The sequence below is a fragment of the Glycine max genome, chromosome 3 (genome assembly GCF_000004515.6).
Source record: "Glycine max cultivar Williams 82 chromosome 3, Glycine_max_v4.0, whole genome shotgun sequence".
Classification (NCBI taxonomy): domain Eukaryota; kingdom Viridiplantae; phylum Streptophyta; class Magnoliopsida; order Fabales; family Fabaceae; genus Glycine; species Glycine max.
Genome location: NC_016090.4, coordinates 28,731,542 through 28,745,340, shown reverse-complemented (window position 1 = coordinate 28,745,340; position 13,799 = coordinate 28,731,542).

Genomic DNA, 13,799 nt, shown 5'->3' with positions numbered 1-13,799 from the left:
TTTACAATCAAATCAAATACACACCAGAGATTGCTCTCTGAACAATAGAGATCAACTCCACACACTATAGAGATCAACTCTACACACTCTAGAGATCAACTCTACACACTCAGGTCCAACACTTGATGTTAGAGTAACATCAAGGTGGCTCACAAAAGACTCAAGTCCCAAAACTCACAAAATAACTCTTCAATCCCGGACTTGGCCGAAAGCTCGTGCAGCCTTCATGTTTATATAGCAGTGTGCGTTTCTGGGCTGCAACTACTTGTGCTGGATGAGATCTATCATTTTCCTGAAAATCTGCACTTAAAGATCTAAAAGATACAGTTTTGATCTTTTAGTTTTTATCTTTAATCTTTAATCTCTGAACGAACTATTCAAGTTTGTAATTCGAACTTTAATTATCTTTTAATTCGTTCCTAAAGATAGATCCCCAAATCTGTTGCTAACTGCACATTAATCTGTTAAAGATATAACAGATTTATGTGTCCAGTATTTTCGGGCCGGATGTCAGGACATCGTGTCCGACATCGTGGATCCTGCACACTCTGTTAAAGATATAACAGATTTATGTGTCCAGTATTTTCGGGCAGGATGTCAGGACATTGTATCCGACATCGTGGATCCTGCAGCTTCAATTCTTCATTTGACATTTTATCTTGCCTTGTGCATTGTGCAGCCCGATCTGATTCCTTGACATAACGTTGAACATCATGTGCAGCAACTCCAGCTTTCCTTCATTGTCTAAGTGCTTATGTTTTAACAAAATCTTAGCCAATCTTTTAAACACTCAGTAGAGCTAAGCACTAACACTAAGATTCTACTATTATGGAATTAATCTATACTAGTATTTGTTAGCATTTTAATGTTTTAAATTACATAGACACTACCGTAGGGACAGTTTTGTCATGTCACCCCTAAATTCCTAAAATGGTAGTGTAGATAGCAAAAGTGGAAGTGTGAATAGTAGTTCTGCGGGCTGAATAGGTTTGCTAATTTTAGTGCCAAGATTTTAGTGAGTTAGCCTGGCTCACCGACCAAGGCCAAATTGGTTTGCCTTATTTTGGGCCTTTACTTTAACAACCCAGTATGGCATGCTAGCCCATTAGACCAGCCCCAAAAAAAAACTCTATATTTGATGTATACTCAAGGATAGTTTATTGTTCTTAATTCTCTCATGTCTTTGACAACTCTATATATTGATAGTTGTATATTGGACCATCCCAAATTTCACAACCTAAATTTAGGTTTCTACTTTTCTTGCTTTGTAGGCTAGTGTTCTTAATTCTCTCATCTGTTTGGTTGTTGTCTAGATAGCATTGCAAATCTTAACACCTCTAACATGGTAAAATCTGTTGGTTTGTACCATTAATGTATATCATTTGAGCTATAGTATAAAAAATGAAATTAAAATAATTCACATTAATGATAGTATATAGAAGAGGTTTCTCATGTTTTAAAGACAAAATAGGTCTATCAGCCTACAAAGAGATGCAACCAGATTAGTAAACTTTGTTACATTTCAGCTAGTCTAGTTTTTCTATGCAACATATAAGCATTTTGTGTTTATAAAAAATATGGAAGAGTGATATCATAAACAAGAGCATTAAAATTACCTGATGAAAAAGAAAAGTCAACGAACTCCTTGTAGGATAAAAAACTCTCAGCTTGGTTTCTTCTCAGGTCCGCATCATATTCCAAGTTCAGTTGCAATGGGTTTCATGTACTTGTTTGAAAGTAGCACATAAGAAATTTTGATCTGCAATAGGAGAGTACTTATAAGTGTGTTTCTACAGTGAATATTTCATAGCTAAAAACTCAATCAGGCATAAACGCAATATCATAACAGCAAACAAATGCATAACAGTGAATACAATTGCTTTGATGTGGTCTATATTTTTGTGCCTCTCAAATCTTTGCTCAAATTTCCCACTATGAAAATCTAACACACTAGCTAGTATATTCATATTCTTTTTCATTTAACAATTTCAAAACATAAATCACATAAAAATGTATATAATTGAGTTTATGTCACGGTATTTCATCATGTTAATGCATTAAAACATATCAAATAATTCTATAAATCTACAAATAATGCAAATTTGTCGATTGTCTTACACAAATCAAACTTAAATAGTGGGTTAACTAGAAACACATCATTTTTTTCCTCTTCTTTTAATGCAAAGACATCACAATAAGAAAAGTGATCCCAACTAAATTGATACCACAAACTCTATCAATAATTTGCAAATCAAGCCATAAAAACAAAAGTTATAATAAAGAGGTTAAAAAGCCATAGCTAGTGTGTGACACTAACAAAGTCACATTTAAATGTACACAAATTTAAGGTGCCATTTTAAATTGAATAATATTTCATATAAAAAGTTGACGATACGTCCTTAAAAGAAGAGAAAAAGAGACCTTTCTTACTAAAGTCACAATTGATAGAATTTGTCAATTATGTTACTTTTTTTTTCTCAAAATGCATCTAAGTAGTTGCATATAACTGATATAATTTGTCAGTTATGAAGTAAGTAATTTATTAATTATTTACTTTCCTGAAAAATGCATAGAACTGATAGTGGCCATTATACAATAAGAGAGACCTTTATTGCTAAAGTTGCAGACATAGTCCCCAAAATCACATTATATCTAAAAAATGAGTCTATGATTTTTTCCAATTCTAGAAATTACAAGTTTGTGTACAAGAACATTCATGCCTTTTGGGTTCTAGCCAAGAGCTTTTTCCTTTGCATCATACTTAAAGAATAAATTTCAACACCACAGTAATGATTTAGATTACCTTAAATCATTAGCAAAAACAAAGGCGTGCGAATTTCATCAATGCAGAACTCATCTAATTCCTTTCAAGAGTAACTTAAAGTAGCTTCGGTGTCTTTTTTATATTTGACTTAAAAATCCTCAAATACATGAGTTTGGAAGTGTCCAAACATGCACTAAATCTATAACTATTTTAGTAGTATTACACTTTCCTGACATTACCATAGACAGTAAATAATTAAACAATGAAAAGAAACTAAAGCCTGAAGTATATAAAGCACCTCGAGTTCTTTCTCACTCTATATCTTTTCTAAATATTTATTCTTGCATGTAACTTTCATTAACACTTCATACATTTCTAGTAGTGAGTAAGAACTAATAAGTGTTAATTAATTGTTTAGAGTAAAGAGTACCAATTATTACTCTAATAATTTCTGATATGGTAGCATAGGGATGCTTTATTCTGTGATAAAGAAATTATCAAGATCAACCTTGGTCTTTATTTGAACCAACCTGTTGAAGTTATTCTTGAAATACTTCATTCCATAAACTTTCACTTTAGCATAGCTATTTTTACCATTGTAGTTATTACTTCTACAGTCAAGGTCCCTATAATTAAAGAAAGCCCCTCTAGGATTCTTGGAGACAAAAGGAGTCATGTATTATTTTCTGTAGCTCCGTAAACTTCTCCATGTACTTGTGAAGTTTTCTTGTCTAAAAAAAGGAAATCATTCATTCATAATGTAATGAAATACCTAAACACACAAATCCTAGGCCTATAGATGCAAAGGGCTTCAAGTTAAGTATCCAATAGATTTTCCTCATATATTTAGAGAATGTTTGGATACAAAGCTAGAAGAGTATTTTTCTCTACTATTTTTTGTAGCAAAACTCTTAAAAAGTTTTTCTAACTTTGTGTCCAAACAGACTTTGGACCGTGCTATTTAATTATCTAGAAGCTGAAAGCTTCAATTTTATTTTAGCTAAACCTAAGTTAATGATTTGGATCCTAGGTTATTGAAGCAAGGCATAAAGAAGAAGAAAGGGCAACACTTAATCCTCCACATGCTATTAGAAATAGATATGATATATTGAACCCTAACAGTCTGCAACAAAGCCAGCCTCAGCCTCAACACAGTGAAACACCAGCAGAAGCGATGATTCTAGGAATGATGTTGTTATTGATGATAATATTGATAAAGAATGATGTTGTTATTGGTGATAATATTAATATGAGAATGATGTTGATGTTAGTAACATCATTGAGATGAGATGATGTTGATGTTGAAAATGACATTGAGATGATGTTGATGTTGATAATGACATTGAGTTGAGATGTTGTTGATGTTGAAAATGCCATTGTGATGGTGTATGTTGTATATGTACATGGGAGGTGTAGTGACCATGATGGATATTCCTGGTGGGAGAAATAGAGTGGTTAAGGAATTTTAAGTAAATATGGAGGGAAATGACTTAAAATCTTTAATTATCCACAGTCAGTGCATTATGGTGCTCATGTTTCATATTTCATATTGTATGAAAATAGTATAAACTTTGTCAGTAACACTACTAAAAAAAACCTATTTTTTACGACGTGGTTTCGACGACGGTTGCCATAGACCCGTCTTAGAAAGCATGCCGGTGGCATTTTTGTAAATATTGAGATTTAAAACAAAGGCGGTTTTGTTTACCCGTCTTCAAATGACCTGTTCTACGACGGTTATTTATAAAACCGCCTTAGAATGTATTTGCGAAAGCATAATTAAAGTCATGACTGTACCCCTTCCAATTACCCCTTCAACCTCTCGCTCCCTCTTTCCCCTCTTTTTAGTAACAAATTCATCTCTTCCAAATCCACCTTCCGCTCCTCCCCAACCCTTATCTCCGCCACTCGCCGTTTCCTCACCACCGCTATTCTTGACGACCCTTCCAACGCCTACTTTGCCTTCCTCTCCCAACACTGCATCTCTCTCTCTCTTCCTCGATACAAAAAGGCACACACAAACAGAATCTCTCTCTCCCTTTCTTCCTTTCATTGGAATCAGAATCTCCCCGATAGAAGCAGCATCATCCAAACCACACTTCCAAAATCGAAACCCTAATTTGCACAATGTGTGTGGTTCTGCTCCAAGAATCTCTTCCTTCTATAATAAACTCCTTCCTATGCGTGTAGAAAGAAGCAAAGCCACAGTTAGTGAAGAGAGAGAGGGTTTTGTGATCTTTTGAAGAATCACGTTTCGGAATTAGTCAGAGATGAAGTTGTCGACTCTGAAATCTTCCTCAAAGCACTTGTCCATTATGTCGGGTTCTAGGGATTTGAGAAACCCTCTGTCCGATGAACAGATCTGGAAGCGCCTCCGATGAGGAATTGATTAAGCACAAAGATAAGGCTACGCTTATTGCTTACTTCGCCTTAAAAATCAATGAGGACACTAGCATAGTAGCTTTAATATTCATGCTAGACGACAACAACAATTATTCATGCTAGAATCCAGGATTTTAATGCATGAGACAACATTTTAGTTATGATAAAGTATGCTACATTTTAGTTAGAGAAAAAATTTATATGAGAGGTGCTTATGAATTGATAGAGATATAAAAAAATTATTTACATTTTATATATTTTCCTTTTAAGTAGTTAGGAGAAGGCACATTTGTTAGAAATTTTCCTCCCTATATATATGATTTGTTAGACAAGAATATCATATGTTTTGTCATTTAAATTTTGTTAATAATGGCGTATTGTTCTCTCAAGATTTTGTTTGGTGTTGTGCTCTATTCCTTTGCGCTTCAACATTGCTACGTTGATGCAAACTCAACACTGGTTGTAAATGTTGCTTCTAATAATGCAACTACAAGGCAAATTCCTAACACTTTTCTTAGAGTATTCATTGAGGTAAGTTTTCTCCTTCTCATTAGCTACGCTACGCTGATAATTCATTGTATATACTGTGTAAAATAATTAGCACAATAAAACTTCCGAAATGGATATTGTGTCTTTGGCCCAGATTGTAAAATAATTCATTGTTCTTTTCGTTTACCTCACTTATTCTTCTTTTGAAAGCTAGATTGTAAAATAATTAACGTATCCAAAACTGTATCCATTTCAAAAGAATTTGCAAATAAAACTTACACTTTGAACCTAAACCTATTTTAGTGGATAATTGCTTTTCTCACCATAAATAGGTATTTTTTATCTTAAATTAAGTACACTAAGTAATATATGTAAGTGTAAAGCTAGATTGTATAGTAATAAATAATTATTCAACAAAAAAAAGATTGTTAAATAATTAACGTATCCAAAACTGTATCCACTTCAAAACAATTTGCAAATAGAACTTACACTTTAAAGTTTGAACTTGTTGGTTAATTTTATTTAAATCAAGCAAGAATCTTTCTTACTGTACATATTGACATCTCAATCTTTAATTTGCAATTAGGTGGTCGAGTTAGAAATAGATATAGTTTTGCAATTAGTGTGTGTGGTGAGTTCTATTATTAGTTTATTGATAACAGAACCTACGTGTAATAACTAATAAAACAACACTTCTCAATGTTGCTGTTGGATTACCAGTTAGTACCTTGATTTGTAGGAGCTAATAAGAATGTTGTGTCTTTTGCCCAGGTCTTTTTTCTTTTTGTCTCTCCAATGCTAGTTTATAATATGGTTGTATTTATGGTGTTTCCAATGTCTGATTATAAATTAGTTTAATATGGTTGCTTGGGATTGAGAAATGGGAAAACTTTACTTACTATTCTTCAACAGTTAGGACGTGCTTGCCTATGTGTGGGTTTAGATGGCCTTTATTTGTATGATCTAGCTTACATATAGGATTGTGTGCCAAAGTGAAAAGCTACATGATGACAACTCTAATTATTTAGAGTAATATGTGCTATTTTCTTTTTCCTTAAGTTGAAGCTGATTATAGTACGTAGGTAACATAATAATGTATTGTCCACAAGACAACTTGAGAATATCATTTGAGATAATAGAAATTTAATATTATGTAAATTCTAAAATATATTGGAACTCAAAAAGTAATGCAATAAATTAATTGATTTTGTATAAATTAAATTACATAGTAGTAGTTTTATATTCTATAAGTTCGTGTTATTTTATATCTATATCTTAATTATAATATCTTATAATAAATTAATTTATAATATGAGAAGATATATAAATAAAGGAAGAAGAAAAAACAAACAAATTGCTTTATAAAATAATTTATGAAACAAAAGAAACAAATGGAGAGAGAGATTGAATATGCTGTCAGGATTTTTTAATTTTTTTTTTTTAAAAAATACATTCTAAGACGATTCTATGAAAAAACCATTTTAGACTATAAAAATTTTAAAACGATTCTCTAAAAAACTATTTTAAAATCATAAATTTTTTTAATTTTTTTTAAAAAAATTATATATTCTAAGACGGTTCATAGATAACCGTCTTAGAATGTGATCGTTCTAAGATAGTTATTTTCCAGAGAATCGTCTTAAAATGTGTAGCTTTTCTAAGACGGTTATTTAAGACCCATCATAGAAAGTTTTGATTTTCAATGTCGCTCGCTATAAAGACGATTCAAAATTGTCTTTAAATGGACCATATAACTGATGTGGAATCATCTTTTTACAATAGTGTAAGTATTTGTAGTTTCTCATGAGGAGAAATACTTGTACTTGGGAGCATGTCACTCGGTTTGGAACTCCCTTGAGACTCGGGCCAATCACCATGGGGGGGAGTTGTCTGTGCACGATAAGGTGACCTCGACATTTGCTGCCTAATTTTCCTAAATGTGAGTGTCGCGTGAACACACTTAGGCTATTTCCTGACGAATGGTACTACATTCCATTTGAGAGTTGAGGTCAGGTGCATGTATCATATTGAGCATGATTGATTAGAATTGTGGAAGGTTGATGACTACTTGTGAGTGTATGTCGAACTAATGGATATTTGTGTATGATTATGGTATTTGTTAATATTTTCATACTAACCATGGTCATTTGATTTTTGTGTTGATTTCTTTTATAATAAACTCACCCTTGCGAATTTTGTACCATGTGGTTGGTACCTATGATGAGTATTGAGGAGTACAAGAGTTTATAATTCATTATCTACCTTCTTCAATTGATTAACAATATCTTTGAAGGTGTTTAGATGTTCAATCATGTTCTGCCCGTCCATATACTCCAGCTTGACCAAGCGTCTAACAAGATGAGCTTTATTCCTTGGTGTCTTCTTTTGAATCAAAGATTCAAGATTTGTCCATAACTCATACAAATTGGTATAAGTTGATACATGCTCGAACAAGCTTCGGTCAATATACTTATGAATCATAGCAACAACATTCTGATTAAGGAGCTCCCATTTGTTGTCCTTCCCCTTCGGCTTATTCTCGTGGGTGATTGGCTTGTGCAAATCCTTGCAGTATTGATGGTCTTCCATCATTGTCTTCTAATAGAAATAATTTTTTGCGGTTAGCTTGAACATATCTCTATCATGAGTGACAACTCTCTCCATCTTGAATCACATAGGATAATAGCTCCCCCTGAACCAGGCGAGCTCTGATACCACTGTTGGAAAACACCAACACTATTTCCCTCTTTGTAGACTCAAAATAGGCACTTAGCATAAACGAAAAAATAAGAGTAGAGAGTAGAAGAATGACACTAAGAATTTTTAACATGGAAAACCCTTTCAATGTGAAAGGTAAAAACCATGGACCAAGCTAGTAAATATCTCCACTATTAAAAATAGGATTACAATGACTCTCTCAATACAAGAGAATATCTCTCAACCTCACCCAACAAGGATAATTTTCAATTTCTCTCAACTTTAACACAAAGTGTGGTGGAAACTAGAATTCTCTTTCTCACTATCACTCTTGGATGGGATGAGATAGGATGCTCCAACTCTTCACAAACCTTCTTATTTATAGGAGATGAGTGTGATTTTCTTCAAAAGTGAGTGATGGATGTCAATAAATGAGTTTACATTCACAAAACTCCTTATAACCCCAATCTTCACTTTTCTAAGTGAAATGTGTAAGTCTCAAGGTTAAATAAACCAATTTCAAACCCTTGGAAAGTATTCACAAATTCCTATGCATGCCTTGGAATGTGCTCCTCAATTTCCTATATATTTGAATTTGCATGTTTACTTAAATGTGAACCAATTTTAATTATAGAGGAATTTCCAACATTGAATTTGAAACGATTTGCCAACAGCTAGGTTAGGGTCACACCTAGGTCCACTAGGCAAGACAGTCCCTACTTCTTAATACTAAAAATGTATAAAGGATATTGTTGAAATTAGGTGAAAACATTGGACATGTTCAAAATAAGTGGGACAGTAATTCTTGGTATGCTTTATGTGGAGTTGTAATGCTGCATATTATCGATATATTACTATTTGTTTAGCAGCTAAGGATATTAGGACACGTTAAATATTCCTATATCAATCAAGTTTGACAACCTTATGCTAAACCTAAAAAGTCAAGTCTACTCCCCCCACGTATTCCTTAATGTTTTGAGTTTGATAACCTTGTAGACAGCCTTATTTAAACTTTATTCATTTCATTCTGTCCATGGCAGTTGTTGGAAAGAAATAAAATAAAATGAAAGAAATTAATAAGAAGAAAACGCAAAGCCTTGAATTAAATAACAAAATAACAGTAGTAAAGTAATTTTAATCGACACCACATAAATCAACAATGTACTATATCATACAATAAGCACAAGAAAAAATAAATTAGGGGAAGAAATATTTAGCCTGGGTTGAAGCGCGCAAATACTATCCTTAGAGAGAAAACGTCTCACTGCACTAGTAGGAAAATCTGATTGTGTTCTTCTCCCAGGATACGACAACCCGTTGGTTCTGATCGTGTGCAGCGAAAGGATCCTTGAACCTTCTGAACACCAATGCTCTTGTTCTCCAAAAAATAATTTTTTTTATAAAAAAAGAAAGAGAAAATTTTGGGGAAAAAGAAACCAGCTCTCTACTTCTGTGTATTTTAGAAAGAAGGAAAGAAATATATATAGGCACAAATCCCCCTATGCAACAACAAAATATGGAAACCAAAACCAACTTACAGATGTCAAAACAAACGTAACAACCATTGACTCATTAAAACAAAAATCTTAAAAAGATAGAAAATCTAATTTTAGTAATAGTTTTTAAAATAAATATTTTATTTTACAAAATAAAATTAATATAAATAATATATATTTATAAATTTTAAATTATAAAACAAATATTTACTAACAAGTCACCAGACATCGTCCACCGTACAAGCCCAACATAAAAAGTGTATTCCCCATGACAAGCTCGAGGAAATGATATGTAGCAACCATGTGGATGTGTTGCTTAGGGGAGTTTGAAGTGGTTGACACTTATGTAAGTTGCATTGCTCTCTTGATTTGATGTTTGGAACAGCTTGAGACTGATTTGAGAGATTTAATTATCCAGATGTGGATGATTCAAAGTGAAGTGGGACATTCTATATTCTGTTTAGGCTGAGAGATTCATCTAGTAGGGGTTTTATTTTTTCTTGGTATTTTTCTGATGCTAGGAGCAAAATTTGGGGACTATAATGTGGAGATAGGAGTTGATATCTAAGGTTTATCCCCGATTTGAAGCAAATATTACTTCAGATTCTCATCAATAAATTGGTATTCATAAACAATCAGCTCTCTCCCCCCCTCCCGTTTTGATAGAAGATTGTTTCATTAATAAAAAGAGTACTTAGGAGAAGGATAAGGTATTCTGTAAACAATTGTTAAAAATAACAGAAGTATTCATACAGGAAAACTCCTCCTTTTTCCAATTATCCCAGTTTTAGTTCTGGTTGGATTGGACGAACCTTTCTTTTTTAAAAGGTTAGAGATGATGCAAGTAACCTTGTATTTTGCTTATTCATTGGTTAGTGGCAAACTTCTACTGTTCAAATAATTCTTGTAATGTGTAAATGCATGTATTTCTTACTTTGAACAATTAGAGAGAGAAGTCAAGGATGAAACAAATCTATAATTTGATATTTAACATAATCTTTCTTATCTTCAAAGAGAGTCTGGATTTTCTACCTATACACGGAAATGGGAGGGCTTTTTCTGCTGGTGGTGATAATGCAGCTGTTTGCTCATGATGGAAGTAAAGGTATGTTTTCTTTTTGTTACTTAATGGATCACATGGTTTAAAAATAATATTCATTGCATTGCTGTGAATGCTGTATTTTTTGCCTAGGCTTTTATAATATCATTTCATATTACATTCTTTTATTGATTTTATCTTATGTTATTTTTATTAATTTTATTTGGCCACATAATGAGCTGTTGTTATAGTCCCATGCAAATTTTGTGTTTTGTGAAGATTACTCAGTTATTAGGAATTAGGATTTTTGTAGCTACCACACACAGGCAAGTATTAAATGTTGTAATAGTATTTATTTTCTATGAAAGGATTTGGACTTATACCTGAAGTTTCATGACGTAAATACAATTAGAGTCCTAAAACCTTAGTTAAAATTAAGTTTAACACTGAACACTGAATAATGAAAGGTTGAGTTTCACTTAATAATAGAGGAGTGGGTTTTAAGATTTAAAAATATTTCTAGAGTTTTTAAAAGATTTTTAAAAAAATTGTCCTGAATCCGGGTTAATATAAACTATTTTAAAGAGAAAAATCTTTAAAAATTAAGTAAAACGTATTTTGTAATTTATAATTTTAGAAAATATCATTATAATATTTATGAGTCAATTTCATGGAGCAATAAATTTTAAACTTTATGTGTTATTAACAAATTTGGAGACAAACCTAGTTTATTAAGACTATTTTTGTGAAAAATTGGGTATAAGGGTGAAACTGTCATTTTACACTTTAAAAAATTATTTAATGAATTGAAATAATTTATTTTGATTTTATTTGTTGAGAATTTTCACAATTTCAAAATTTATCTATTTATTTGAATTGTATCTTATTTCAAATTATTCAAACAAATGAAAATGATTGTAGTTAACTTAATTTCCTTGTATTTTATTTATGTTGATCAATAAAAAAATTATTTATATAATATAATCATGTAAAAATTTATACTACATTATTTAATAAAGACATTTTATGATCTTGTCATTGTCAAAAGTTTTGACTTGTGACAATATAATTAGAATATAAAACAACATTTAAATAAAACTAATTGTGGATTAATGTTTCAAGTATGTAACTATAAATTCCACGGACAATAATCTAAGTATTATGATAATAAATATAATACTGACTCAGTAACTAATCAGGTAAGTTACTTATGCCTGTGTATTTGTTATGTAACTTTATAAATCCCACCAACAATAATCTAATGACAATTACAATAAATATATATGACAATGATTCAGTTATTATTTAGGTACGTTACTTGCGGCATGTGACGCATTGGCGCAACCGTTTAATGTGAAAACTATTACTTTCATAATATAGAAATCACACGCAAAATACATATGATTCAACCGAGTTGTTTTTAAGTTTAGTATATGCGGGTATAATTCGTTGGCATAACTTGTACACTCGGATCTCAAAATTAAAATGGCATAATATATACAAAAACCGTAAAATATTTTTTAAAGAGAATACAATTATTTATAAAAATGTTATCTCTTTACTTACGACATCAATTTTTGTATAACAGTCATAATATCCAACAAAAAATTAAAAATTGATAAAAAAAAAAAAAAAGCCAAACGTATAGTTAAAAATTGACAAAAATAGTAGAAAAACCAATTGTCATTGGATCTATTCAGTTTTTTTATTTTTCAAATCGCGGTTCAATTCATGGTTGGATATAATTAAATTGAGTCAAATCAAATTAAGTCACATCTATTATTTATGTTTTTTTTCTTTTTTAAGTTTTCATGGTTGTAAGCAAATTTATGTTTGTTGTTTTACTATTTTATTTAAGTTCAATTGTTGAAATTTGGTGGCAAGCATTATATATTATTTTAACTTTTAAGTTGAATGATTATTCTAAGTTTGAATGATTATTATTCAAGCATTTTCTTAAATTTACTAACAGAATTTTAAATTAAACCACAAAAATCAAATCAAACCAAATTACAAAAATTTTGATTTGATTTGAATTTTATAATTAATTTAAATCTAATCAAATCGTATTATACTTAATTTTTTTTTATTTTAACTTATTTTAAATTAAAACCACACCAAACCATATCACGAATGCCCCTAACATGTACTATGCACGTTATCTTCATATTAACATCTCTGTGGGTTATTTTCAGCCAGTATCTATCCAGATATATGTGATTAATTATTTTCGGTCAATTAATTATTTGAATCGTGACATATTATTGAAAAAAAGAATACGTGTTATCAAAATATTTCTTATGATTCAATTCATATTTAGTATGAATCGGAGTTAATCATCTAATTTTGGTATCTTATTGAAAATAATAATAATATTGTTTTTTCATTGATTTTTTAAAAGTATTTTAATTTTAGCCACAGGACAATTCTCTGATTTTCGTCCCTTGAAAATATGAAATTATTGATTTTAAAATTTGGATCCTATTATCATGTGTCACTTATTAACTACTTATTTGTTTAATATATAGAAGGTCGATCAAGTAATTATCTTATATATGACATCTGCTAGCTAGTATGTGAAATACAGAGAATCATGTTAACATGTGTCACTATTTTTTCTTCTTTTCTGGGTCGCTAAAATGGACATGAAATAAAAAATAGTGATTTTAGATTTTTAAAAGATGAAAAACAAATATACAAAGATCAAAATCAAAATACACTGATTATATATATGACCAGAATTGGTGATTCAAAGTTTAGCTAGGAAATATCATTTGATAAGTAATTTTAAGAAATATTCCTTAATTAGTGTCTAGGAGAGTTAAGTGATCGATGTGACTAAATAAAATTACTTGTTATTTAGATTTTTTCGTTGATAAACAATCAGTAGTAGTTATATGATTAAATTATTTATTTGATTCCGTTTTATGAT